Source organism: Stenella coeruleoalba, assembly GCF_951394435.1.
Source record: "Stenella coeruleoalba genome assembly, chromosome: 17".
NCBI classification, from domain to species: Eukaryota; Metazoa; Chordata; class Mammalia; order Artiodactyla; family Delphinidae; genus Stenella; species Stenella coeruleoalba.
Window position 1 is genome coordinate 8,740,511 of NC_137163.1, and position 26,680 is coordinate 8,767,190.

General features: G+C 41.2%; 1 long non-coding RNA gene across 2 annotated transcripts in view; it reads left to right on the forward strand.

Moving 5' to 3' along the window:
• Positions 1-313: 313 nt before the first annotated feature.
• The window catches only part of LOC307175790, a 33,087-nt gene continuing 6,720 nt past the window's right edge, over positions 314-26,680 (forward strand). The window contains exons 1-3 of one of the 2 annotated variants that reach the window (XR_013824485.1): positions 314-778; positions 18,292-18,375; positions 23,977-24,169. This is a non-coding gene — a long non-coding RNA (uncharacterized lncRNA). Of the gene's footprint in view, positions 779-5,554; positions 5,678-18,291; positions 18,376-23,976; positions 24,170-26,680 lie in introns of those variants that run through there. The other variant, XR_013824486.1, reaches the window with a different exon arrangement.

Below are 26,680 nucleotides of genomic sequence, written 5' to 3' on the forward strand. Positions count from 1 at the left end.
TAGAAGTCCAAGATCAAGGTGTCAGCATGGTTGGTTTCTTCTGAGGCCTCTGTCCTTAACTTGTAGATGGTTTTCTTCTCCCTATGTCTTCACATGGTCTCCCCTCTGTGTCTGTGTCCTAATCTCTTATAAGGACACCAGTCATATTGGATTAGGGCCCACCCACGTGACCCCATTTTAAATTAATTGTCTCTTTATAGAATCCATCTCCAAAGACAGTTCCGTTCAGAGGTTCTGGGGGGTTGGGACTTCAACACATGAATTTTGTGGGGGGATGACACATTTTAACCCAATGGCAACATCCATCGGTTAATAGTGGATGTTTCAGAGGCAGGATGAGCAGGAATATAGAAGTTGATTATAAAATTTGTCTTATGTATCTTTTTATTATTTCTTGTGCTTCAACAAACATGTATTACTTTTATAGTTTGACAAATATAAAACTAGCTTAAGTCATAAAGGGAGTTTATTGGCTCCTAAGACAGAAAATGTCAGGATTCTGCTTTAGGCATAGTTTGATCTATGGGTTCTTGATGTCATCAGGGTCTTTCTCTGGACTCTGCCATTCGCTGTATGTTACTTTGTCCTCTACATGCCATCTTCTGTTGTTAACTCTTTAGCTTATGGAAGCAATATGAGCTGCAAGAGTTCCGGAACACACAGCCTCAACCATGCTGTCCATAGGAAGAAGAATGATTTTCTTTTAGCTCCCATGGAAGAGAGAAACTTCTTTCCCAGTAACTCCAGCAAACATCTCTTCCTGCCTTACTGGATCAGGGTGAGTCACATGCACTTCTGAAAACCAGTGTTGGTGGCCGAGAGGTCACGTGTTGATTGCTCAGGTCTATCCAGGCATGTCCCCTCGATCTGATGTCAATCCTGCCCAAATCCTGTGCTGTTGCAAATGGAAAATCTGCATCCTGTTGGGGTGTGTGGGAGGTGGATGCTGGGGAAGCAGCAACCCAAGCCCTCTATACCTCGCCTGGCCCTCCCAGGGAGCCTCCGACTTCAGTTCTTGCCTCAACCTTCAGGGCCAGCAACACGTCAGCACAGGCTCCATCCATTCCTCACCTTGGAGTTCACGCATTTCATAGTTAACAAAAATCTCTCATGAGAATGTAGCTTCCTGGAGGGCACACATTTCCATAGCAGCTGGGATGAGGTATTTCTGGAATAGATGAACACATTTACTGAGTGTCAACTATGTCCTAGACTAACCTAGACACTGAGGATCCAGCGATAAAAACCCTGTTCTCCTGGCATTTACATTCCAGTGGGGGATGTAATCAACACATAAATATGTGTCAGACTAGCCCTCTGTGCTATGAAGGGAAGTCAAGTCTGGGTAGGAATAGAGTGTGATGGGGGTGTCATTTTATTTTAATTTTTCCAATTTTATTGAGGAATGATTGACAAATAAAAATGGTATATATTTAGGTGGCACAGTGTGATGTTTTGATAGGCATATACCTTGATCCTTGATTACCACAATCAAGCTAATTAACATATCCATTATCTTACAAAGTTACTTTTTTTTTTTTTTTGGTGGTGAGAACACAAGATCTATTCTAGAAGACTGCTGTTTTAGATAAGGTGGTCAGAGAAGACCTCTATCATAGAGACACTGGAGCAGAAACCTACGTGAGGCAGGGGAGCCAGGCTTAAGCATATCTCAGGGAAAAGTTATTCTAGATAGAGCAAGTTCAAAGGCTGTTCTCTCATTGAATGAGTTAGGACGTTTTAGTCTGCAAATAGAACAAAAATTAACTGAGATTATTTTAAGCAACAATAGAAGAATTATAAAGATGTAGGTGTGTTTCCCAAATGCCAATGGCAGGCGTGTGACAAGGTCAAGAGCAGAGGAACTGTGGAGCTAGAAGATCATCCAGGACCCAGAAGAGCTCCCTCTCTCTGACTCCTCTCAGTGTTCACAGGTACTCCACTAATGAATTAATTAGCTTATCAATTCATTGCAATCTCTTTCCCATATTGTAATGAGAGTGGGAGGTGGTGGTGGTCAAAGCCAGACAATAAGCAATATAAATAATGAGAACCTGTAGTATGTCAGGTGGTGACAAGTTCTGTTTATCCTTCAATAAAGCAGGGGTAAGGAATATTACAGAGTGTTTTAATTTTTAACTGGGCAATCAGGAAAGGCTTCACTACAAATATGATATTTGAGGAAATCCTAAAGGAGGTGAATGAGTAAGTTACATGGATCTCTGGAAGAGGAGCTTCTAGGCTCGGGGAAAGAGCACATGCAAAGGCCCTGAGGCAGCACATTTGAGCAACAGCAGGGAGGCCAGGGAGACTGGTTGAGGGCATAAAAGGGGAAGATTTAGTAGGAGATGAGATCAGAGCCATAATGGTGATCCTGCGGCAGGTCATGTGAGCTTTTTAAAAACTATTTTAAACACTATGGCTTCTACTCTGAGATCGAAAGCTATCAGACAATTGAAGAGAGAAGTGACATGGTCTGGTTCAAGTTTTAACCGGATCACCCACCTTTGTAAAATAGAGAGGGGCAAGGGCGGAAGCAGGAACAGTTATTAGGAGGCTCCTACAATCGTCCAGGGGACACATGATGGTCGCAGAGTGGTGGTGAACAGGAAGGGAGCTATGTCTTTCTTCTCCTGCAGACTTTATTCCTCTGCTGCTTTATTGACAGCAGATTACGGCTTCTCCATACCTCCCTAGCCTCCCTAAATGATACATCGTGTTTCTTCCCAATTGGAATCTGCCCGTTCTCAGTTCTAAATTCCCAGCTCAGTCTGGCTAAGGTGTTCACTCCTAGTCCTTTCAGCCCTGGCTGCGATGATGGGGAGGGGTATAGTACAAGCTGTGCCCATGGGGACCTCACCTCATCCGTGATTTAGGCTGAATGGACAATCCCTGGATTTGGTTGACACTCTTAAACATACCTATTAAACCAACAACCTAAACCCCTCTTCCCTTCCTCTTTTAGCCTTTACCTGACTAGCTTTTTAAAGAGACTCCCCTGACCCTATTCTCAGACTCTCAAAGGTGTGTCTTCTTTAGGCCCCTTCCCACACGCTTTATAAACTGATCACATATTTCGTCATTCTGTATTTTAATTGTCTGTCTTGAAGGTGGCTCTTCGAAGGCAGAATTGTATCCTCTTCAGCACTGCAGTATCACCAGTACCTTGCAGTGCTGGGCACAGAGTCGGTGCTCAAATATTATTTTCATATGGAGTTAAACTTAATAACAACATATTCGTAAATGTATTCCTTTGCTCTGATATCTCTCCCCTTGCCCTTCTAACTAGATATAAAAGTCCTCTTAGGTTGAGTGTTGCACTTCCACTTCTGTTGGCACATTCTGATGCCTAGTTCAGTGCTGATCTCTATTTTTCTTGGTTGGTGAAAGAGCATGCATGGATTTTGCAACATTCCTAAAGGGAATGTATCTCCTAAGCAGGAAAGCGCTTGCTTCAGGACGCTAGGTGGCGCTGTAAGCGAAGCCTAAAGACGCGCAGAAACGTTTTCCTCCGCTTAGCGGTGTGGAGGGAAAGAAACCTCATTTTCAGAAGATATATACCTATTTCATCTCACCTGAAGTGTCGCTGTGATTGTTGATCGTACTTGGAAGAATCTGTAAATTCCAAGGTTAGAGCTGAGAGATAGTTAAATATGTGTTGCCCACAAGCCAGGAAAACACAGGTGTTATTGAGAAGCTGTATCTTTGGGATAGAATAAGCCCCCTCTTCTCCAGGAACAATGCTTTCTCAGTCCACTAGAGGCCGAAAGGCAGCAGATCGCCCTCCTAAAGCACAAGAATGACCTTTATTGCTGTGATAAATACCTCCCTGACCTGCAGTTTTTGGCCACAGCTTATGAGATAGCCTCAGACACACAGACTCAGATTGGAGGCTCCAGTCTCTAACTGCAGCTCTGCAGGGAAGGGTGATTGCTATCTCTCCCGGGAGGTAACCTGCTCATTCTTTGGGATGTCTGCGTGACCTGCCTGTGACAGCTGTCACCTACTGACCTCTTGCAATAGTCACATATCTGACTGGTGGGAGGGAAGGTTGCCTTGGTCTTCACTGTCTTTAGCTATTCCCTCAATTAAGGAGGATAAGAGTTCTTCACCCAAGAAAATGGAGCACTGGCTTCTTTAGGATGTAGCTCAAAGGTCACTTTTGAAAAACATTTATTTTATTGAAGTGTAGTTGATTTACAATGTTGTGTTAATTTCGACTGTACCGCCAAGTGATTCAGCTATACAAATACATACATTCTTTTCCATATTCCTTTCCATTATGTTTTATCACAGGGTATTGAATATAGTTCCCTGAGCTATACAATAGGACCTTGTTGTGTGTCCATTCTATGTATACTAGTTTGCATCTGCTAACCCCAAACTCCCACTCCATCCTTCCCCCACACCCGTCCCCCTTGGCAACCACAAGTCTGTTCTCTGTGTCTGAGTCTGTTTCTGTTTTTTAGATAAGTTCATTTGGGTCATATTTTAGATTCCACATATAAGAGATATCATATAGTATTTGTCTTCCTCTTTTTGCAAAGGTTGCTTTTCCAGTGAAACCTTCTCTGAAGTTTCTTCTGTAATAGGAAATCACGTGTAGAGAATATTTGTAGACGTTAGGCACCACGTTAGCCTCTTTCCGATACATCAAGCTCTTCAATCTTTGCAATGTGGTGTGGTCATCGTCTCCATCCTCATTTTCACGGAGGAACCTGAGACTCAGATTTAAGGGAACTTGTCTTAGGGCCCACAGCGAGGAAACAGTAGAGCTGGGATGAGGACCCTGGCTGTCGGCATCTTTTTCTAGTGTCAAGTTAATTGCTCCCTTCTCTGTTCCCACAGACCTTGACGTTTACTTCTACCCTGTGCTCCCTACAGCTTAGTACAATTGATAGATTAATACACGCTTTCTGTTTATCCTTGCCCAGCTGAATGGCAGCCCTCTGCAAAACTAGAAGCCTCTGAGCCCTGCCCTCTGTGTTGACTGCCTCTCTTTGCCATCTCTGCGGGGCTGTATAATTGGAACGCTCAAGCTCCTCGTACCCTCTCTTTCTCTCTCCCAGTCCATCTTCCCTCTCTCAAAGTGTAAAATGAATCACTGGATCATTTGTACTTGGCAATGAACTGTTTATACTTCAGCTCCAAATATGTTTTAGCTGAGAGATTCTCAAAGTCTTTCAGTCCTGAGAAATGTTGAAAGCTAGGTGGGTGCAAATAAGCTTCAGAACACTGGGTGGCACTGCTCCTCTTCAACTAGAACACCAGTGAGCAACTATAGGTCCCTCTGCCTCACGGTGCTGAATCCTGAGACCCGCCTCCAGCATCCTGCATAGTTTGTCCACCTTAGAAGTGCAGACATTTGGCTGCATTTACCACCTTGCTCTCTATTTTCCTTTCTTCCTGTGAATTTTCTTAATTATGTTAAAAATTTCTTCTCATGCCCCCTGGTGTGTTTCTAGCACTCTCCTCTGGCCCCCATTAATCTTCCAGGTGGTCTCTTCTCAATCAGTCTTTAAATTCTGTTCTTTTCCACAGCACATCTTGGATCTCAGTGATCATTCATAATAACAATACATAGAAATTATAGATGGAATCTAGAGGACCATCAGATGCTGTCTGGAGGAACGAGTCAAGTCTCCACAGAGATGATGGTGTAGAACTGGGCATGGAGGTATGAAGAGAGTTAATTCTTTCTTTTGTAATCTTTTTTTTTCCTAAAATGCTCTCGTGCCTTTTCTTACACGTGAGAATACTGAAGTCCACAGAGGCTTAAGTCCTGACTTAAGACTGAGGTTAGGAAGTAGTAAAACTTCCACTGACTTTTAGTGAGTGAGGTCTTCCACCATCCATGCATCCATCCCTCATTCATTAGAAGATTTAAGTCCTGACTTAAGCTAATGTAATTAAGAAGCAGGAAACTTCTGTTATATGTGTAGTGAGTTGTTTCCACCATTCAGTCATCCATCCATCTATTAAATATTTGCCCAGAACCTACTATGTGTTACTACTATACTGTGCGCTGGATATATAATAGTGAACAAAAAACCAAGTCCCAGGGAATTTCATTTTAGTGAGAGAGAGAGTAGGGGCAGACAGTAGACAACAACCAATATATAGTGTGTCAGGGAATGATAATGTCCCACTTGTATGTGTGTGTGTATGTGTGTGTGTGTGTGTGTGTGTTTGTGGGTGTGTGCTCTCCTGTTATGCATGTGTTATCTGTGCAGCTGTCAAGGAGGTGAGGGTAGGGAAGATACACATGTGCACCAACAATTGGTATATCAACATTTTCCTTATTACCGTGATGCATTTTGTTAAACTGGTTTCCCCTCTCTTGCCTATCCCCACCCTCCAGAGAATTAGAGGCACAGATGTAGTTGTTAAGCTGTGGAGGGACATTTTCTCCGGAGCTGCAGGCTGGCAGGTAAAGGTGAGACAAGGGTTGGTCTGGGTAGCCCTGCAATAGGTAGTAAACTGGTCTTAGACAAGGACCTGGAGGACTTCTCTGGTGGCGCAGTGGTTAAGAATCCGCCTGCCAATGCAGGGGACATGGGTTTGATCCCTGGTCTGGATCCCACATGCCACGGAGCAACTAAGCCCATGGGCCACAACTACTGAGCCTGTGCTCTAGATGCTGCAAGCCACAACTATTGAGTCCATGTGCCACAACTACTGAAGCCTAGAGCCTGTGCTCTGCAACAAGAGAAATCACCACAATGAGAAGCCCGCACAGCAACGAAGAGTAGCCCCTGCTCGCCACAACTAGAGAAAGCCCATGTGGCAACGAAGACCCAACGCAGCCAAAAATAAAATAATAAATTTATTTTTAAAAATTCATTGTGTTGAGGGAGACTGGGCAGCAATGATTAAACTGAATAAAAGTTATTTAAAAAAAAAGAACCTGGAAAACACTAATTAACAGCAATTTCCTGGATGTGGGTTTGCTTCTGTCATTTTCCCCCCTTTTACTTCAGAATGAAACAGAACAAAATTCGTAGAATTGAGGTTTCTGCCAGTCGGTTCTCATTAAGATTTCAGCACACCTTACCATGAACATGCCTTCACAGATGACTGCTTTAAAGAGTGAGGGAAGTGGGGACAAAGGGCATTGCTGGCTGAGAAAACAAACATGTGGAAGAAAGTCAGTGTCTTTAGAAGAAAGGCCATGGGCATCAAAGTGGTAGGAGAGAAAACCGGTAATGTTGGGCCATAAAATTGGGAAAACTTTGTAGCCTTCTCAGACAACATGGGATCCTTGGTGGTTTTTAATTTGATGGGGACCTGTTCTAGAGATAGATGATACCAGAGGCATAATGGAGGGTGAATTGCAACAGGACAAGAAGGAAGGAAATAATGGAGAGGGGGAACATTCTATAAAATTATTAAATTACCTTTTTTATGTGTATAGTGAGAATACGTAAGATCTACTTGTAAGTATATAATACAGCATTATTAACTATAGTCAACACGTCATATATTACATCCCCAGAACTTATTCATCTTATAGCTATATGAGGTGATACACCTGTTAATTCACTTGATTGTGATCGTTTCCCAATACAATACATATGCATGTTAAACATCACCATGTTGTACACCCTAAATACATACAATCTTTATTTGTCGAGTATACCTCAGTAAAGCTGGAAAATAGATTATTAAGAAGCATGTTGGCAGACCTTCAAGATGGCAGAGGAGTAAGATGTGGAGATCACCTTCCTCCCCACAGATACATCAGAAATACATCTACATGCGGAACAACTCCTACAGAACACCTACTGAACACCGGCAGAAGACCTCAGAAACTCCCCACGTACCTGGGTAGGGCAAAAGAAAAAAGAAAAAACAGAGACAAAGAATAGGGACGGGACCTGCACCAGTGGGAGGGAGCTGTGAAAGAGGAAACGTTTCCACACACTAGGAAGCCCCTTCGCGGGCGGAGACTGCGGGTGGCAGAGGGGGAGACTATTATAGGAGACAAAGAAGGACACTGCATAATGATCAAGGGATCAATCCAAGAAGAAGTTAAAACAATTGTAAATATTTATGTACCCAATATAGGAACACCTCAATATATAAGGCATATGTTAGCAGCCATAAAAGGAGAAATTGACAGTAGCACAATAGTAGTGGGGGACTTTAACACACCACTTTCACCAATGGACAGATCATCCAAAATGAAAATAAATAAGGAAACACAAGCTTTAAATGATACATTAAACAAGATGGACTTAATTGATATTTATCCGACATTCCATCCAAACACAACAGAATACACTTTCTTCTCAAGTGCTCATGGAACATTCTCCAGGATAGATCATATCTTGGGTCACAAATCAAGCCTTGGTAAATTTAAGAAAATTGAAATTGTATCAAATATCTTTTCCAACCACAACGCTATGAGACTAGATATCAATTACAGGAAAAAATCTGTAAAAAATACAAACACATGGAGGTTAAAGAATACATTACTAAATAACCAAGAGATTACTGAAGAAATCAAAAAGGAAATCAAGAAATACCTAGAAACAAATGAGAATGAAAACACGATGACTCCAAACCTATGGGATGCAGCAAAAGCAGTTCTAGGAAGGAAGTTTGTAGCAATACAGTCCTAGCTCAAGAAACAAGAAAAATCTCAAATAAACAACTTAACCTTACACCTAAAGCATTTAGAAAAAGAACAAAAAACCCCCAGAGTTAGCAGAAGGAAAGAAATCATAAAGATCAGATCAGAAATAAATGAAAAAGAAATGAAGGACATGACAGCAAAGATCAATAAAACTAAAACCTGGTGCTTTGAGAAGATAAACAAAATTGATAGACCATTAGCCAGATTCATCAAGAAAAAAAGGGAAAAGCCTCAAATCAATAGAATTAGAAATGAAAAGGGAGAAGGAACAACTGACACTGCAGAAATACAAAGGATCATGAGAGATTACTACAAGCAACTATATGCCAATAAAATGGACAACCTGGAAGAAATGGACAAATTCTTAGAAAAGCACAACCTTCTGGTACTGAACTAGGAAGAAATAGAAAATATAAACAGACCAATCACAAGCACTGAAATTGAAACTGTGATTAAAAATCTTCCAACAAACAAAAGCCCAGGACCAGATGGCTTCAAGGTGAATTCTATCAAACATTCATAGAACAGCTAACACCTATCCTTCTCAAACTCTTCCAAAATATAGCAGCAGGAGGAACACTCCCAAACTCATTCTACGAGGCCACCATCACCCTGATACCAAAACCCGACAAAGATGTCATAGAAAAAAGAAAACTACAGGCCAATATAACTGATGAACATAGATGCAAAAATCCTCAACAGAATACTAGCAAACGGAATCCAGCAGCACATTAAAAGGATCATACACCATGATCAAGTGGGGTTTATCCCAGGACTGCAAGGATTCTTCAGTATATGCAAATCAATCAGTGTGATACACCATATTAACAAACTGAAGGATTAAAAGCATATGATAATCTCAATAGCTGCAGAAAAAACTTTCAACAAAATTCAACACCGATTTATGATAAAAACCCTCCAGAAAATAGGCATAGAGGGAACTTACCTCAACATAATAAAGGCCATATATGACAAACCCACAACCAACATCATTCTCAATGGTGAAAAACTGAAACCATTTCCACTAAGATCAGGAACAAGACAAGGTTGCCCACTCTCACCACTATTATTCAACATAGTTTTGGAAGTTTTAGCCACAGCAATCAGAGAAGAAAAAGAAATAAAAGGAATCCAAATCAGAAAAGAAGAAGTAAAGACGTCACTCTTTGCAGATGACATGGTACTATGCATAGAGAATCCTAAAGATGCTACCAGAAAACTACTAGAGCTAATCAATGCATTTGGTAGAGTAGCAGGATACAAAAGTAAGGCACAGAAATCTCTGGCATTCCTATACACTAAGGATGAAAAATCTGAAAGAGAAATTAAGGAAACACTCCCATTTACCATTGCAACAAAAAGAATAAAATACCTGGGAATAAACCTACCTAAGGAAACAAAAGACCTGTATGCAGAAAATTATAAGACACTGATGAAATAAATTAAAGATGATACAAATAGGTGGAGAGATATACCATGTTCTTGGATTGGAAGAATCAACATTGTGAAAATGACTCTATTACCCAAAGCAATCTACAGATTCAATGCTATCCCTATCAAACTACCAATGGCATTATTCACAGAACTAGAAAAAAATTTTTCACAATTTTAATGGAAACACAAAAGACCCTGAATAACCAAAGCAATCTTGAGAAAGAAAAACACAGCTGGAGGAATCAGGCTCTTGGACTTCAGACTATACTACAAAGCTACAATAATCAAGACAGTATGATACTGGCACAAAAACAGAAATATTGATCAATGGAACAGGATAGAAAACCCAGAGAAAACCCCACACACATATGGTCACTTTATCTTTGATAAACGAGGCAAGAACATACAATGGAAAAAAGACAATCTCTTCAATAAGTGGTGCTAGGAAAACTGAAAAGCTACATGTGAAAGAATGAAATTAGAACACTCCTTAACACCATACACAAAAATAAACTCAAAATGGATTAAAGACCTACATGGAAGGCCATACACTATAAAACTCTTAGAGGAAAGCATAGGCAGAACACTCTGACATACATCACAGCAAGATCCTTTTTAACCCACCTCCTAGAGAAATGGAAATAAAAACAAAAATAAACAAATGGGACCTATGAAACTTCAAAGCTTTTGCACAGCAAAGGAAACCATAAACGAGATGAAAAGACAACCCTCAGAATGGGAGAAAATATTTGCAAGCGAAGCAAGTGACAAAGGATTAATCTCCAAAATCTACAATCAGCTCATGCAGCTCAATATCAAAAAAACAATCCAATCCAAAAATGGGCAGAAAACCTAAATAGACATTTCTCTAAAGAAGATATACAGATTGCCAATGAACTCATGAAAGGATGCTCAACATCACTAATCATTAGAGGAATGCAAATCAAAACTACAGTGAGGTATCACCTCACACCAGTCAGAATGGCCATCATGAAAAAATCTACAAACAATAAATGATGGAGAGGGTGTGGAGAAAAGGGAACCCTCCTCCACGGTTGGTAGGAATGTAAATTGATATAGCCATTATGGGGAACAGTATGAAGGTTCCTTAGAAAACTGGAAATAGAAAAACCATACGACCCAGCAATCCCACTACTGGGCATATACCCTGAGAAAACCATAATTCAAAAAGCGTCATGTACCACAATGTTCATTGCAGCACTATTTACAATAGTCAGGACATGGAAGCAACCTAAGTGTCCATTGACAGATGAATGGATAAAGAATATGTGGCACATATATACAATGGAGTATTACTCAACCATAAAAAGAAACGAAATTGAGTTATTTGTAGTGAGGTGGATGGAAATAGAGTTTGTCATACAGAGTGAAGTAAGTCAGAAAGAGAAAAACAAATACTGTGTGCTAACACATATATGTGGAATCTAAAAAAAAAAAAAAAAAAAAAACGGTTCTGAAGAACCTAGGGGCAGGACAGGAATAAAGACGCAGACGCAGAGAGTGGACTTGAGGACACAGGGAGGGGAAATGGTAAGCTGGGACGAAGTGAGAGAGTGGCATGGACATATATACACTACCAAACGTAAAATAGATAGCTAGCGGGAAGCAGCCGCATAGCACAGGGAGATCAGCTCAGTGCTTTGTGTCCACCTAGAGGGCTGGGATAGGGAGGGTAGGAGGGAGACGCAAGAGGGAGGAGATATGGTGATATATGTATAGCTGATTCACTTTGTTATAAAGTAGAAATTAACACACAATTGTAAAGCAATTATACTCCAGTAAAGATGTAAAAAAAAAAAGTATTACAGGAAGGCTTACTTCCTAAAGGTTAATTGGAAGACTGGCTTTGTGGAAACAAAATACTGTCTTCCCCTGGTTACAGACTCAGGAGACGGCCCTGGCCAAATCATTTCGTTCCACTGGGAATTTTTGACTTCTGATCTTGAAAATTATGGTCATAAACACAATCTTAACTCTTTCTATATCATTACTGATGATGATCCTGGTATAATACATTCCCATAGAATATAATATTATACCAGTATAATACATTCCCATAGAATATAATATTATACCATAAAAAAAGCATGCTGTGTGTAAAGTAGTCTTTATGAATATTTTAAGTTTTCTTTTCATTTTACAATAAAAAGAGTCTAATGATTGGAAACAGACATGAATAGCTTTTTAAAACCTTTAGTTCTGGTTTTCCAATATAAGGGAGAGTTGAAATGATCATGTTGAGATAATTTCTATACTTGAAGCACTCATTTGGTGAATTTAGGGAGCATTTGACATGTCACACTTTGGAACTTTGCTTTAAATAGTTCCATATTCTCAGGGCTAAGCTCACATAATCCTAAAAAATGTACTACCCTCTGTACTGCTGGTTCTGAAGGACTCTACAACAACGTGAGTATATGGAGAACTCATTTTCACTCTCTCATTATACACCACCCTCACACTTGAGACATGTGTTTTATAGTTTTTTTTGTTAAGATGTGTTTTCTAACTGTGAAATAATCCTGTTTTATTTTGGCATCATAAAATAAAAATCACAACTAGTTTTTTCTTAAAAAAAAAGAAGAAGCATGTTTAGCAGAATTTGATCAGTGATGAGGTGACTAGCCACTATTCATTGAGGAATTACTGTGTGCCCTTGCTTAAAGTACTTTCCATATGTTAACTCGTCAGCCTCAGAACAGTCCCATAAAATAGCTACTAGTACGATCCCCACTTACCAATGTGGAAAACAGTTTCAGAAAAGTGGAATAAGCTGCCTAGGAGTTCATAGCTGCTAAGTGGAGTTGCTGTAACCCAGACCCACAGAGCTGGGTCCACAGATGCTCACTTGGATACTTTTTTCCCCAGGAGGAGAAGTGGGGGGAAAGGGAGAGAGAAGAAAGGGAGAGAGAAGAATGGGAAGGAATCCCAGATTCCCAGTGTGAGACAGAAGGTCCACTGGTAGACCCAGTTCTAGAGTATTGGGGTCATCACGTGACATTCTATACTTTGGGTCCTAGTTGAGAACTAAAATATACTCAGCATTAATATACAAAGGCCCTCAACTTTCCTGCCCCCGCCCAGGGTGAGGTCATCTGCCACTGGTTATCTCAAGCCCCTACCTCACGACCTGTGGGCAGTTCTCTGCTTCCCCACCCCAATTTCTGCTAATTTCTGGAGCTGTGTAACCTGCCTGTTCACTCCTGTCTGAGGTTTTGTTCCGGGAAGTGTCTTGGCCTCTAAATTAGTTTCCCTTTCTGTGGTTGTTGGATTACTCTCTGCCCACACTTACTCAAATCTCCCCAGGTGTGCATCCGGTCACACAGGTCATTGGTGTGACTTTGGAGGCTGGAGGCTGTCCCAGTTACTATTATACTACTGACTAACAAACCACCCGGAACTTAGTGATATAAAACAACAGTCATTTTGTTATGCTCATTGGCGTTTATTTTAATGGAGAATTCGGACAGTGCACTGTCGAATTCAGAGATGGCTTCTTCAGGCCCTGGCATCTGAGTCCTCTACTGGGGGTGACGCAATTGGTGAGGGCATGGGGGCTACATCATCTGGAAGCATCTTCACTCCCATGGATGATTCAAAGCATGTGCCCAGCTAGGACAGTCCCCCGGGGTACCTTCCCTGTGGCCTCTCCATGTGGCTTCTCACAGCATGGTGACTAGATTCCAAGTGGGCATATCCCCAGAACAAACATTTGAGAGAACCAGTCAGAAATGGAAAGATCTTCTATGATTCAGCCCCAGAAGTCGCATAGCCTCACTGCTGCCATGCTCAAGCCTGCACTTTTTCAAGGAGGTGGAAGGTAGACCCCACCTCTCTGTGGGAGAATGTTAAAGAATTTGCAGGCTTTTTTTTAACATCTTTATTGGAGTATAATTGCTTTACAATGGTGTGTTAGTTTCTGCTGTACAACAAAGTGAATCAGCTATACATATACATACATCCCCATATCTCCTCCCTCTGCATCTCCCTCCCAGCCTCCATATCCCACCCCTCTAGGTGGTCACAAAGCACCGAGCTGATCTCCCTGTGCTATGCAGCTGCTTCCCGCTAGCTATCTATTTTACATTTGGTAGTGTGTATATGTCCATCCCACTCTCTCACTTCGTCCCAGCTTACCCTTCCCTCTCCCCGTGTCCTCAAGTCCATTCTCTATGTCTGTGTCTTTATTCCTGTCCTGCCCCTAGGTTCATCAGGACGAATTTTTTTCTTAGATTCCATATATATTTGTTAGCATATGGTATTTGTTTTTCTCTTTCTGACTTACTTCACTCTGTATGACAGACTCTATTTCCATCCACCTCACTACAAATAACTCAATTTCATTTCTTTTTATGGCTGAGTAATATTCCATTGTATATATGTGCCACATATTCTTTATCCATTCATCCATTGATGGAAACTTAGGTTGCTTCCATGTCCTGGCTATTGTAAATAGAGCTGCAATGAACATTGTGGTACATGACTCTTTTTGAATTATGGTTTTCTCAGGGTATATGCCCAGTAGTGGTATTGCTGGGTCGTATGGTATTTCTATTTCTAGTTTTATAAGGAACCTCCATACTGTTCTCCATAGTGGCTGTATCAATTTACATTCCCAGCAACTGTGGAAGAGGGTTCCCTTTTCTCCACACCCTCTCCAGCATTTGTTGTTTGTAGATTTTTTGATGATGGCCGTTCTGATCGGTGTGAGGTGATACCTCGTTGTGGTTTTGATTTGTGCTTTTGATTTGGTTTGCATTTCTCTAATGATTAGTGATGTTGAGCATCCTTTCATGTGTTGACCCACCTCCTAAAGAAATGGAAACAAAAATAAACAAATGGGACCTAATGAAACTTAAAAGCTTTTGCACAACAAAGGAAACCATAAACAAGACAAAAAGGCAACTCTCAGAATGGAAGAAAATATTTGCAAACAAAGCAACTGACAAAGGGTTAATCTCCAAAATATATAAGCAGCTTATGCAGCTCAATATCAGAAAAACAAACAACCCAATCCAAAAATGGGCAAAAGACCTAAATAGACGTTTCTCAAAAGAAGATACACAAATTGCAGCCATGTTTTTTCACCGCCAAAGAACAGTGATGCAAACAACAGGACATTTAATTTTATGTGCCTTTGTTCTTAAAATCTTTTGACTTCTCTACTCCCAGGCATTTCTCACTGGTCACTTCTCTCCCCAGGCTCCTTCCTGACTCAGTGCTATTCCCATTACCCACAAATTCCTATTTACTTTCATTAATGCATCTGCAAGTTCATTCTTGCATTCGACAAGTGTGCCAGGCAGTTTTAAGTGCTTAGGATAGATGAGTGAATAAAAGATACTAAAATTATTTTCCTTTAGGAGCTTATATTCCAGGGAGAGGGAAAAAATGAAGGTAAGAAGTAGATTTTAGAAAATGTTATGTGGTGGTGCTACAGGAAACAGAGAGTGCAGAACTTGGTAATGTAATATGACATTTGAGGGGGACCAGTACCAGTTTGGGTAGGGTGGTCATTGTAGAGCTCATGAGGAAGGTGGCATTGGAGTAAAGACCTGCAGGAGATGAGGGTCTGGGCTATGCACTTAACTGAAGGAGAATAATTCAGATGGAGGGAACAGCTAGTCCAAAGGCTGTAGAGTAGGAGTAGGTCTGAAATATTTAAAAAAGAACAAGGATGCCGTGGGTGGTGAGAAAAGGGAGAGCAAACAAGATCAGGGACATAACAGAGGCCCAGACAATGGAGGGCCTTGTAGAGGCTACTGTAAGAAATTACAAGGAACTCTAAGGACTTCCCTGGTGGTCCAGTTGTTAAGACCTATGCTTCCAGTTCAGGGGCTGCTGGTTCGATCCCTGGTCAGGGAATTAAGGTCCCACATGCCACGGGGCATGGCAAAAAAAAAAAAAAGGTTAAAAAAAAGAAATTACAAGGAACTCTAAAATTGGGATCTATAGGAGGATTTGAGCAGAGTCAAGATTTAATAACTTAATATTTCAAAAGGATTTTTCTGGATGTTGAGAATAGACTGTAGGGAAACAACTGTAGAAGAAGGAAGATGAGTTAAGGGGCTACTATTGGCATCTAGGTAGCTATAGTCTAAAACATATGATGCTCTTTCTAATCTTGCAGCCTCCTGTGTGGCTAAAAAGTAAAGAGATAGACCATATCAGATGTATTCTCTCCAACACTTCTGGAGCTGGGGTAGAAGTGAAATTCTCCTTGTCAACCGATGGGCTGAGGTAGGAAAATTGGCTGAGAAGTGTGCAATGTCTTCCTGTCTAAAGATGGAAGATATTGAAAACTCCTTTTCTATCTCCAGATGGTGTATGGTTGGTTTTGATGCCATATTGGTGCCTAGCCCACCTACCGTGCATGTCCTCCATGTTCTTACTGTTGCCCTTGCCAACTGACCACAAACAACATGTGAATCACAGAGTCCTGACTATATGATAGATAATCACAGTGATAATCACAGACCAAGAAGATAAGACTGTCCTGGAGAAATGCACACAGGACAGTGGATAGAGGGCCACTCCTGCCTGTACAAGACCAAGCAATATAACATCTGCAACATTTTCCCACTTCAAAAATGATTATGTGTATTCATCTCATTTGGTCCCTGTGCCAACACAGCAAGAAAATGACTTGTATTAACCTGTTTGTCAAAATAATAATATTACTGATTACAATTATCAAAGGGTAGAAGGTGAAGGGCAGAAAAAAATAAGAATGTTGGGACTCAAAATTCCTTCACAAAATGACCACTGTAAGATGAGTCTTAATACCACTCTCAAACCAGCATTGTAGAGGTATTTCTTGAGATATAATGCCTTTCCACAAACTATTCAATTGCTTTATATTCCTGTATAAAATGTAATACTTTATAAGAAGATGTTTTGTGATTTTTTAATGGGTCTTAAAGAAAAGGTATATGGCTACGCAAAATGTAGCTAGGAAGTGAAATGGTAAACATAAAAAAATGTGGAATTAGCTCAAAAGTCTCTGAAGCTTTGCAAGAATCTGATGTAATGAACCAAATTGACCTTCTTCATTTTCTGTCACTTCCCCCAAGATGCTAATATTTTAGATCTATGTGTAAATGTTACATGGGTTCTGTCATTAGGTAGATATTTGCTCCTAGATAAAAAGGTACTTTTTTCTCCCAAATTTAATTTGATTCAATTGCAACCATGTCCAATGAGGAAGAGTCCTTGGAGATGGGTGTTGTCAAGTGTCCTTAGGAATTTGACATCTTTTATATGGAAAAAATTGACAACAGTATTAAAAGTCTAGACTCAGAAGGGAAAATATGAAAGGCCATTTCTCAGGCTGTGGTATTTATGTAAAACTCACAAACTCTTTGAGCTTAGAAAGTTGCATACTCCATTTTCTAGTTTTCTCTAGTAGCTTGCAAGACCTCTTTCAGATGTTTAGCTCATACACATAAATACCGAGGCACAAAGTACAAAAGTTTGTCATCTACTATTCTCCATGCCTATGATGGTGTGTCCGTCTTGATTTTATCACATGGAAGGGGCCTCGTGTTCAATATAAAGATGTAACACAGCAATAACTCTGTGGTTTCTCTTTGCTCCCTTGTGTCAGTGATCAATTTTAGAAAAGGCAGTGGCCAGACCTAGTCTTTCTTCCTTAATGTGTCTGAAATAGTGCTATGTATTCAGCCTAAACCATTTCACTTTTATCTTGGGTGCTGAGGAAGACCACACAGTCTGCCCTCTGTATCCACAGGTTCTGCATCTGCGGATTACAAAAATGGTGGCTTGAAAACATTCAGAAAAAAAAATTCTAGAAAATTCCAAAAAGCAAAACTTGAATTTCCCAAGCTGGCAACTATTTACATAGCATTTACATTGTATTAGGTATTATAAGGAATCTAGAGGTGATTTAAAGTATACGGGAGGCTGTGCACAGGCTATATGAAAATACCATGCCATTTCACATAAGGGACTTGAGCATCTGTGGAATTTGGAATCCTTAGGGGGTCCTAGAACCAATCCCCTACAGGTACTGAGGAGTGACTATATTTCCAAGTTTCCCTTGCAATTAGATTGAGGCTGTGTGACTGAGTTATGCACATCAGAATGTGTACAAAAGTGATATATGCCATACTTAACCATATACCCCCCATCTGTGTAATCCTCTGTGCTCTCTTTCTCTTTCTTGGAAATAATTGAAGACGGTTGTGTCACAAGATGGATGAAGCCTGTGTACATAAATGACTGTGAAACAGAGCTCCCTGTCTCCTGTATTGGACCATGAGGTGAGTAAGCAAACTTGATTTTTGTTGCAATGTTTAGGCAACCCTAATATATTTAATGTTGCCTTCTCTCTATTTGTGCTATTTGGAGGAGCTACACCTTTGGACAAACGAAGTAATTGGATTGTTTCCTTTTGGAAAACCACATAGAGAAGATACAAGTCCTGATGGTCTAGAGCTGGGGATTTAACTAATTATAAAGATAAGGTCCTAAAACCTTAGCAGCTACAAATAGATACAACCTCCTACCACCCCCCTTAAGCCTTCACCTATGATTCAGTCATACCCAGTTACTTGGAGTTTCCCCAAGAACACCATAGGCTGTGTGCCCCAGCATCTGAGTTCATACTGTTCTCCCCACTCTCGACAGCCTCCATCCTGATCCAGGTGGGGTGTGTGTGGGGGGTGCCTCTTTGTCCTGCAGCACTCCAGTTGGGCATTTTCCCCTTTGGGAAGCCTCCTCTGAGGCACAAACTAACAAAAGCACTTCTCTTTGCGCTCTCATGACACCTGTACTTAACCCCTGTCATAAAAATTCTTAGTCTGCATGGTAAATATTTATTTATAGCTTTCCAGTAGACTAGGAAACCCTGGAGTAGATGGTTCCGGTGTTACGTATCTCTGCAGTCTTAGTGCCAGCAGATGCCTGGTATGTTGGAGGTGCTCAATAAGCTCTTATGGAATCTAACTGAGTTGACCAGGTAACAGCAGTCCCAGAAACAGAATAATTTAAAATGTCTTCTATAATCTACGAGCAGGGCAGCATATAGGATGGGAGACTAGGATGACACAATGTACAGGTGTAGGTGCTAGTTCTCTATTATTGAATGTAAGGAGGACATGAGCTCGATCCCAAACTATGGTCATTCTATGATGCAGATATATGCGGGCATGTCTAAAGGCCGCTTGAATGAACCCACAAGCATTCTGTTGTCATGACAGACTAGAGGTCTCTTGGGGACAATATCATCCTGAGCAAAGACAGAGTTTAGACACAGAGTTTTGTCTGGAATACAACGGTTTGTAAAGAAGTGCAAGGTCATTCTGAATAGTGCCCATGGCTATTGCTCATGGCCAAACTACTACATTCTCGCCTGAACCTAGGGAGAGGGAACTGAGGATAAAACCTGAAAGAGTTGTTTCAGCAGAAACACTGTAAGATGTGGAGTCCCTAAGGCTTTGTGGCTGCCGTGACAGAGCTGCACAGGAATTGGGCATTTTCACGTCACGAGTTACTCTCACACACGGTGCGAACTCAGCCACCTGGTATCCAGCTACACTGGCTTTCTTCTCAGATGGAAGAGTGGTAGATGATGCCACTCTTTAGCGGGTGTTAACAGAACCACAGAGGACATGAGGCAGCTTCATGATGGTTTCATAACCAGCAACAATAGGACACATCAGAGCAGGAGAGCAGGAGAGGAGGAACTTGGTGGGTCCCCATGGCAGCCCAGAGGATGCGTCTGCAAACATCTGGGACACCCTACGTGATATGCAGGAGTGCTGGGTGGGGAGGAATTTGAATCAGATGGGAGTCTCAGAGTTTGTGAAGCAGAAATATACTACTTTATTAGTGTTAGGATGACCATGATTTAACCACTGTGCTGGTACGGCCTGGGGAAATCCTGGTTACATTTTACATAAGCGGGATGCGTTTTAATCAGCAAGGTTAAGTTTCCCCAAGGTCCAGTTGGGATATCACAACCACCAGCAATGATTGTAAATGATTCATGAAGATTGGGGGAGGTGATCAAAGTGAGTGAAAGGAGCAATTTAAAGCCCATTCTCACAAAAGGAGAAACAGGATAGTGTGGCCTGATAGGATCCATCAGCGTGTCATACTGCAAAACAAACACACCGAACATCTCACCAGAAATCAATTTCTAAGCAGCCATAAAAGCACAGGGTTTTGGGTGAAAACCAGCAGGGCTTTGTAGAGAATCAATATCATCAAAGTAGTCTGTTTTCTTTCTGTGACAGAGTGATAGAGAAATTGCAATGCAGTATGTTTTGATGTTGCTAAGGCTTCCCATTTTTCTTGATGAGAATTTCTCTTCAATAAGGAGGGCCACTCAACAGATATTTTGGAAGGCCTAGTGCCTATGCTAGGTAACAGGTATACCGTGACAACCATTCTCCATCGGTGAGAGAGGGAGACTCTTGTCGGGGCAGAAAGACACATGTTCAGGTAACTAAAAATCAAGGTTAACGGGCTTTAATACAACTGTGTGCAAAGTACTATAGTAGCACAAATCTAAAGCTGCTAGAACTTTCTGAGGTGTTCTAGGAAAGTGTCTTCAAATAAGGAAAAGCTTGAGTAGTTGTTAGCAGTTTGATCAGAGAGCAAGAGATAAGGACTTGAAAGCTAGGAGAAAGAGTTAATGACTTAAAATTTGGTAAAGCATGCAGTCCCTTGAATTGCCAACAAATGCCTTCTCAACCTAAATTTGTTGAACCTGACCAAAGAGAGTAGACAATGCGAAAGAATCTAAATGTCTCTGTGGACTTGGGGCCAAATACAGGTTAGCCCTGAACTTATTATTTCAGGGCTTTATAATATTGACCTTATAAGAAATAGGAATTTCAGGTGTAAGAATCTTTAGTAAAAAATAGGAATGTCATTGGGCTTCCCCCTGGTGACGGAGTGGTTAAGAATCAGCCTGCCAATGCAGGGGACACGGGTTTGAGCCCTGGTCCGGGAAGATCCCACATTCTGCAGAGCAACTAAGCCCATGCGCCACAACTACTGAGCCTGCGCTCTAGAGCCTGCAAGCCTCAGCTACTGAGATTGTGTGCCACAACTACTGAAGCCTGCACGCCTAGAGCCCGTGCTCCACAAGAGAAGCCACCGCAATGAGAAGCCTGCGCACTGCAATGAAGAGCAGCCTCCTCTTGCCTCAACTAGAGAAGGACCGTGCATAGCAACAAAGACCCAATGCAGCTAGAAATAAAATAAAATTTGAAAAAATAGACATGTCAGATGTAGGACTCCTTAAATGAATTTCCCTTCATGTCCATCCCTCTTCCATTTCCAAAGCAGAATATTGATAGTGCCACAATGTTTAGGACTTGTGGTTGGGTCCACTCGACATAGGTGACATTTCTTGAGAGCATTAAGAGTGAGTCAAGTATCACAGGATCCTGAATGGATTGGTGGCTAAGAGCTAAAGCCAAGAACAAAGAAAAAATAGGTGCCAGCAGAATTTGGGGCCAGGACATCTCTTCCAGGCGTATTTAGAGGTAGCTCACACAACATTGTAAATTAACTATACTTCCATAAAAAAAAGGTAAAAAGAAAAATAAAAAGAAGTAGCTCGACTGGACCTGCCACACTGCCATTGTCCTTGCCACCCCCATCATTTTCCCACTCTATAAATAAAAATGGTGGACAGGAGGAAGCATCCTTTAGAAGACAGTGCCAGAGGGGAAGAGAATTTTGCCTTGAAGGGACTGGAGTGTTTACACTCTACCTCCTCTCCCCACCCCAAATGGTACAGGGCTCCAGAGAACCTTCGTAGAAGCAGAGATGCTGGCAGGAGAGGAAGAACGTGACATCTCATGCCCTGGTTGGATGTCTGCTTAGGCAGTGAGCCTGTTGATCTCACCTGAGCCTATGAGAGCGGGCGAAAGAGAGCAGGAAAGAACTTCCAGTCAGAGGGGTGGTGGTGCAGCTGCCTCATTCTTCCACTGTTTGGCTTCCAAAGATGTGCGAGTTTCTTTTGCACCACAGCCAGATTGCCGCTGTACCATCCGATGCTTTGTCAGGTGGTCGGGAGGACGCCAGCAGCAAGATGCTCTGAGGTGCCCAGTGGTTGTGAGAGCTGAGGAGTGGCGGGGGGGGTGGTGAACGGAGACAAGAAAACTCAATGTTTGTATCCAACCAAGTTGGGACTGTTCAATACAATTGGATGTAATCCCATCCAATTCCATGGGATGACAACGGAAGCTTTGGATGGAGCCAGCGATTCCTACAATTTACATAGAATTCAGTTAATGAAATGCTTTCGACAGCAACTCTGTCAACTGAAAAAAATGCACAACGTAAAAGTTGAGAATTACGTTTTATTTGGACAAAACTGAGGACTTAAGCCCAGGACACAGCTTCTCGGGTAGCTCTGAGGGAATGCTCTCAAGAGGTAAAGGGGGGAGCCTGGATATGTAGCAGTTTTTGCAACAAAGACCAGGTAGTCACATCATCAAACAATAACTGTTAATTAAAGAAAACCAGATATCTCAAGTTAATGAATTCAGCACTTTTCTATGTATGGGAAGATGCAAGAGTCTGGGCTCATTGAAATCATTCCTTTGATGTGCACCTTAACTATCTGGGGCGAGTATCCTGCTTTTCTCCATCCTGAATCCCCTCAGGGTGCACAGTTGAGGTGGCTGCAGTGGCTGATGGCTGCAGCATCCTTTGTTCACAGATACGGCAGGCAGCGTTTTTCATTAACAACTGTAACTCATATATTAGATGTGTGTGCACCACATTGTGTAAAGTATCTCTGATTTTCACAAGAGCCTTTTGTAGGACTTTGCTCATTCATTTTCCAGATGAGGAAACTGAGCTGAGAGGTAGTCAGAGATGTGACCTTATGGCACGGATAATAAAAGAGCAAAGCTAGGATCTAAATCTTGGTCAAAGCTGTCTGACTTCAAAGCCCGTGTTTTTCTTGTAATCTTCTCCTCAACTGTGTGAAGTGGGCAATATTTTATCCCCATTTTACTGACGAAGGAACGGAGGCTAATAAAACGATAAAAGATGGGAACAGCAAGGACTAAGGCTTGAGAACTTTTACTAAGCTGAATTCCCGGAATGTCTCGTCTCTCCTGCCTACCCAAGTCATGCCAAGAACAATTTTATTCTTTCCAATTAATATCGAACTGGGTGCTAAATAAATGCTCAATATTGACTCAGTGACTCACCGACTGGTTACACTATCAAGGGAGAAAGAAAATTCTTTCCTTTTCTGGAGGCTTATGGAAAAGAACAGACAAGGATCTTTCTGGTTTAGTGTTTGATTTGGGAGATGACAAAATGATCTCTTGTGTCCCTTCTTCAGCCCCTAGACTTGATGATTCAGAACCATTTCAGGGAAGTATGATTCCTTTTTAGCCAATTTCTTTAATTAGTAATTCTGCAAGCCTTCTGTGTATCACCTCCAAATTATGAGTCTGTACCAGGGAACTTCAGATTACATAGTTCTTTCAGAAACTTTATTGATTTTTTTAATTGAATCTTTACAGTATTTTTTTTTTTTTTGGTTCACACACATAACAAGCAATGAAGTACCATTTGTCTTCTCATTTTAATCTTTACCAAGCACTGAAAAGGAAAGAAAAATATTTTATGAATGTAATAAGCTTTCCTGGGGCTCTTGCTAAGGGATTTATTTTTCTATTTTTTCAGAGAAAAAGCACATTCCTTCTAATATAACTGTCCATTTGACGGCTCATTTCAAAGCCAGATCTGTGGACCTTTATTATACCTTCACCAGGAACTTGAAAGCAATCTACATTTCATTAATCTCTGTGTCTCCTGCCTGCTAGATATCTCTTATCCCCAGGCACAGAGGTAGCAGACATTTTCCTCTGCCTGGTTTCCAGACTTTATGCTGATAGAAACCACGGTTTGGTGCTTTGACGCAGAGTGCCTGTGTCCATTCTCAGGACCATGGAATAGGTGCTCCCTGCTGAATCCCGGATGCCAGATTCAGAGGTAAGAGACTTGGAGACACACTTTAGTAGTTTGTGGAGAGAGGCTGCCCAAGTCTGTTTTTCTGATTCAGGTACGAGACTTTACCACCAAACTGTTTTCGCCCGGATCTGGGGTCTCACCCTGTATTAGTTTCCTGTGGCTGCCATAACAGGTTACCACGGACTGGGTGGGTTTAAAACAACAGAAATGTATTCACAGCTCTGGAGGCCGGAAGTCCAAAATCGAGGTGTCAGCAGGCCACACTCCCTCCAAAAGCTCTAGGGAAAAACCCCTTCTTGCTTCTTCTAGCCTCTGGCGGCTCCAGGTGTTTCTTAGCTTGTAACAGCATCACTCGAATCTCTGCTTCTGTCTTCACACGGCCTTCTCTGTTCTCCTCGGTGTCTCCTTCTCTTCTGTCTCTTATAGGCATGCTTGTCATTGGATTTAGGACCTGCCTGGGTAACCCAGGAAGATCTCATCTCAAAATTCTTAATGTAATTACATCTACAAAGATCCTTTTTCCAAATAACATCACATTCACAGCCGCTGGGGCACGGGTGCATCTTTTTGGGGGCCACTGTTCGACCTACAATGCACTTTCAGATAAGAAAAAAGGTAAATATGATAAGAAGCAGGTTATATAAAGACTCCAGGGAAACAGGTTCAGAACTGTGTACTGGCCAGGGAAGAACCTTTGATTCTACTCAGGAGGTCACCTGTTATCTGGTTCTTCATCTTTTCTCAGCAAAGGGCTAGCCTATTTGACATAGATCATAGGTAGAAGTGGTCTAAGATGATTCAAAACCTTTCTTCTCTAATGTTTTCAAGATACAGTTATTTACCAATTATCATTCAGCACTTAACTGATTGAGGATCTTATGTGCAGGCAGAGTATCAGCCTCTAAAATGACACAAAATGGAGTGAGACATAGTCCTGGCTCCCCAAATAGCCAAATGAGTATGGCGTAGATTACAAAAATTAAAGCAATGGAAATGTTCTTGTAGAGGATGCACAATTTCTCACGGGATCACAGAGAATAGGGTAACTTTGGGGAAGTGTCCCAGGAACTTCACACCTTGACTAGGAGATGACCATGTGTATGTGGTGGGGGAAGACCTTTCTAGGCAGAGGGAAGAGTATGTGTAAGTCCCAGAGATGCATGTGAAGTGGCATGACATATTTGGAAACCCAGTATGTCCATTGGTGGGGGACGGAAGACAATGAAATATTATTTTTATATTATTTATATATATTATTATATTATTTATATGTAATATATATCATTATTATTTATATATTATATTGTTTATATTAAAATATAAATTATTATTTATATTATAAATAATATATTATTTCCAATAATGGGAAGCTCTCTACCTTTCAAGACTAACAGTTCTATTGTTAGATGGATCTAATCAGTAGAAAAATCTTTCTTCTGTGAAATGAAAATGTTCCATCTTTTAATTTTTCATGACTTGGCCCTCATTTTCCTCTCTAGAAATGTGGAAATGAAAACTATTTTTATGTGATAGTTCTTAAAATACTTAAGACACTTTTTATGTCCTCCTGAATTCTGTATGGTTTCTTTTCTTTTTCAAGTATGAGTTCTAGACTTTTAAAGGCAGTGTCTAAATTCTTGCACAAAACCTGGCATAGGGTAGTTACTCAATGTATGCTTGATGGATGAATGTACAGATCAATTCAGAGGACGTTAGCAACACTATTGCTCAGTAAAAAGTTATGCTGGACAATAATATACTATACTTATTCATTAGCATTTGTCAAACTCCTAAATTTTTGCCAGTCAATCTACCAAGTTCTCTACATGTATATCAGTGTACTTTATCTTCAAAACAACTCTATGATGTAGATACTAATGTTATAACTTAGAGATGAGGATTATCAGGTTTACAGGGGTGAGGTGCCTTTCTCAGTCACGTGGCTAAGAGTCAGGATTCGAACTCATGCCTGTTGAACTTCAGAGCCTGACTTTAACTGTTTTCAAAGTATCTTTCGATCTCATCCAACTGCTCTGCCAACACTGTCAAGTGAGCGCCTCACCTCACTTTACACTTGAGTGTCGTGAAGAGTTAGAGGAGCTGAGACACTTGCTCAAGGTCACACAGCTCACTCAGTTTGGCGCTAGGATTTGCCTACTTTCAAAACCAATGACTGCTTGATCCTTTCATGCTATTCTATGGAGAGAATGATGTAGGTAGTGATTTTGTCAGGAGTTTTCTGATAAAGAGACAGAACTCCAATCTCTCCCTCACCAACTTTTCTTCCCTTTCATTATTTCACTCAGATCAACCTCCAGTGAACAAATTAAAAAAAAAAAAGAGTGTAGCTGCTTAATGTCGTTTTAAATGGTTTGCAAATATTCATAGTGATGTTTGGACTGAGGATCGATCACCTTTTCTGATTGCCCTTGGATTTGCTTACTTCTGCGTGGCCCCTGTCAGAAGGATTTCTCCCTGATGCTGGATGAGGTGAAGTGCAGCAGAAATTACCCCTAATTGTTAGTGGGAGACTTGAGATTCAGTCCTTGAATGGTCTTCACCTGGACTTGTGACCTTGGGAAAGTCACATCTCTCTTTGGGCTTTGGTTTCCT